Source organism: Amblyomma mixtum, unplaced genomic scaffold, assembly GCF_055824585.1.
Source record: "Amblyomma mixtum isolate Tamu unplaced genomic scaffold, ASM5582458v1 scaffold_24, whole genome shotgun sequence".
Taxonomy (NCBI): domain Eukaryota; kingdom Metazoa; phylum Arthropoda; class Arachnida; order Ixodida; family Ixodidae; genus Amblyomma; species Amblyomma mixtum.
In genome coordinates, this window is record NW_028317721.1 from 511,439 (window position 1) to 515,308 (window position 3,870).

Genomic DNA, 3,870 nt, shown 5'->3' on the forward strand with positions numbered 1-3,870 from the left:
GCATGGCGTCTAGCATCATGCGTACCTCTCTGCCATACACGAGACGGAACGGGGTGAACTGGGTGGTTTCCTGCGTCGCAGTATTATATGCGAAGGTGACGTAAGGCAAGACCTCATCCCAGGTTTTGTGTTCAACGTCGACGTACATCGAGATCATGTCCGCCAATGTTTTGTTGAGCCGTTCCGTTAGACCATTGGTTTGGGGATGATACGCTGTTCTTGGTCGATGAGCAGTATGGCTAAGCGCTAAGATGTCACGTAGGAGTCGGGCTGTAAACGCCTTGCGTCGGTCAGTAATGATAGCCGATGGGGCGCCGTGTCTAAGCACGATGTCGTGCATAAAGAAGTGGGCAACTTCGGCGGCAGTACCTCGCGCCAGGGCCTTCGTTTCAGCGTAGCGGGTCAAGTAGTCTGTGGTGACTACGATCCACTTGTGGCCGGTCGACGAGAGAGGAAATGGCCCCAGAAGGTCCATGCCAACTTTGTCGAATGGTACTTGTGGCGGCTCGATGCACTGAAGCAGTCCAGGAGGCTTGAGCGCGGGTTTTTTCCGCCGCTGGCATTGTCGGCATGTCCGGACATAATGCTTCACACTTGAAGTAAGGTTGGGCCAGTAATAGTTCTGCCGGATTCGGGACAAGGTGCGTGTAACTCCAAGGTGGCCGGAAGTTGGTTCATCATGGCAGGCAAGGAGGACATCATCCCGTAGATCAGACGGTATGACGAGCAGGTAAGTTGTCGGACTTGAGGCAGAGTTCTTTTTATAAGGCACTCCTCTCCGCAGGCAGAACGACGACAATCCACGAGCGAGGTATCGTGGTATTTCAGGGCACCCACCTTCGAGATGGTCGATGAGCAGACGCAGCTCGGCGTCGGCACGCTGTCTGGAAACGATCTCAGACGTGCTGACCGCTCCAAGGAAGCTATCATCGTCGGTGGTGTCTTGTTGGGGAGGTTCGACGGGAGCGCGGGACAAGCTGTCAGCGTCGGCGTGTTTCCGCCCTGACTTGTAGGTGACGGTGAAATCGAATTCCTGCAGGCGTAATGCCCAACGTGCTAGGCGGCCGCAAGGGTCCTTGAAATTTTTCAGCCAGCACAGCGAGTGGGGGTCGGTGACGATACAAAACGGTCTGCCATACAGGTATGGGCGGAACTTAGCGGCGGCCCAGACTACCGCTAAACATTCTTTTTCTGTGGTAGAGTAGCTCAACTCAGCGCGCGACAGTGCGCGGCTGGCGTAGGCAATTACTTTGTCGACACCGCTTTGCCGCTGAACTAGAACGTCGCCAAGGCAGACGTTGCTCGCATCCGTGTGCACATCTGTGTCGGCATCTTCGTCGAAATGTGCCAAGATGGGCGGTGATTGGAGTCGGCGTCGTAACTCGTCGAAGGCAGCCTGCTGTTCGTTGCCCCAGGAAAATGACGTGTCATCACGGGTTAGGAGCGTCAGAGGGCTGGCGAGCTGGGCGAAATTTCTAATGAAGCGGCGATAATAGTAGCACAGGCCCAGAAAGCGTCGGACTGCTTTTTTGTGGACGGGGACCGGAAAGGCAGCAACGGCAGCAAGCTTCTCTGGGTCAGCTCGGATTCCGTCAGCACTAATGACGTCCTAATGAGGACAGCACTAATGAGGACAGTCCTGAGACGGTGCAGATGTTCCGTGAACGTTGCGGAAAAAATGATGACATCATCAAGATAAACAAGGCAGGTCTGCCACTTCAAACCTGTTAGAACAGTGTCCATCATTCTTTGGAACGTGGCAGGAGCACAGCAGAGCCCGAATGGGAGGGCGCGAAATTCATACAGCCCGTCCGGTGTGATGAAGGCGGTTTTCTCACGGTCCCTCTCATCAACTTCTATCTGCCAATAACCACTTCTGAGGTCGACCGAAGAGAAGTACTTGGCTTGACGAAGTCGGTCGAGGGAGTCGTCGATACGCGGGAGCGGATACACGTCTTTCTTGGTCACACTGTTCAGCTTCCTGTAGTCGACACAGAATCGTAGTGTCCCGTCCTTCTTTTTCACGAGCACGACAGGAGACGACCACGGACTGCTTGACGGTTGGATGACGCCGTCTGTGAGCATCTCTTCGACCTGTGTTTGGATAGCATCTCGCTCACGAGGGGACACACGATAGGGCTGCTGATGGATGGGTCGTGCTCCTTCATGCGTGATAATGCGGTGTTTAACTATCGACGTTTGTCGCACTTTAGACGACGACGTGAAACACGCACCAAACTCCCGCAAGAGGTCCTGGAGTTGCCTCTTTTCAGCGGATGGAAGGCCTGGATTGATGTCGACGTTGGTGACCGCTTCGGTGTCAGCTCCAGGTGTGCCCTCCTCGCAAGCAAAGCATTCGGCCACTTCCTGAACATAGTCGACGTAAGCGATGGCGGTGCCACGAAACAGATGTCGATGTTCATTGCAGAAGTTGGTGACAAGGACCTCTGTACAACCGTCATGAAGGGATCCAAGGCCCCGTGCCACCGCAACTCCCTTAGTGAGTACGAGGGAGACATTAGGCTCGACAACCCGCAGTCCCCTATGTGGCTAGTCACAGCTAACCCTTGCGAGAATGCTGGCACGTGGTGGCACCGTAACGGTATCGTCGGCAACTCGCAGGGCGGATCGAGAACCCTGGTGCGCAGGTTCTTCTGTGGCCATTGCGGTAGAGAATGTCACCAAGCGATTCGGGAGGTCTATGATAGCACCGTGCTCGCGAAGAAAGTCGATGCCAAGGATGACATCGCGAGAACATTCGCGCAGAACGAGAAAAGTGGCAACGAATGTGCAGCCTCGGACCGTAACCCGGGCCGCACACATACCGAGTGGTGCGACAAGATGTCCGCCGGCCGTACGTATGTCGGGGCCGTCCCAGGGTGTCGTTACTTTTTTCAGGGCCGTCGCAAGCCGTCCGCTAAGGATAGAGTAATCTGCGCCCGTATCGACCAACGCGCTAACCTCCTTTGTGTCGACGAGAACAGGGATATCCAAAGAGACCCTTCCTTCAGCGCGGCCCGTCGATGGCTGTTGTGAATGACTCAGTCGGTGCGGCGGCGGAAACTGGTCGGCGACTGGGGTTGCGTCGTCGGGGCGATTCAAGCGGCGGGTTGAGGGAAACTCTTCGGCGATGCGGCGTTCGGCGTCGGGGCGATTGGGTCGGTGCGGGGGCGGAAGCGGGTCGGCGATTGGGGTTAGGGCATCGCGGCGAGTCGAAAGGCGCGTCGGGGAAAACTGCGCAGCGTTGCGGCATCTGACGTCGGGGCTATTCGGTTGCTGCGGCGGTGGAAGCTTTGCGGCGGATCGGCGTTCGGCGGCCTCGCCTCCAAAGGCCGCCGGAGCTAGTTTTCCCGACGAGGGCTCGAGGAACCGCGTTGTCCTGAGGCGAAACAGAGCCCAGAGGGGGAAGACCGGCGTGGAGAAGGCGATCGCGGCTCGCGGCGCGGAGACGGCGGACTACGCTGGCGGGTGACATACTCGGCGATGTCTTGAGGGCGCTCTCCAGGCCGTGGACGGGGGCTGTCGATAGAAAATCCGCGTAGTCCCATTTCGCGATAGGGGCACCGCCGGTAGAGATGGCCGGCCTCACCACAGTGATAGCAGAGCGGTCGTTGATCCGGGGTGCGCCAGAGGTCAGTCTTCCGCGGTGCCTGGCGCCGATCCGCCCAGTAAGGAGTAGGCTGAGCAGAGTGCACCGCGACCAATGGTGCGGTGTAAGGCAAAGGCCCAGGAGAGGGGGCCGCGCGGCGCACGACGTCCGCGTACGTGACTGGCTGGACCGGAGTCGGGTACGGCGCGGGATCGTATGGAGTCGGTTGCGGCGCCGGCAAAACTGCAGCGTCTGGTGCTATGAGGGCCTGCCGGACTTCC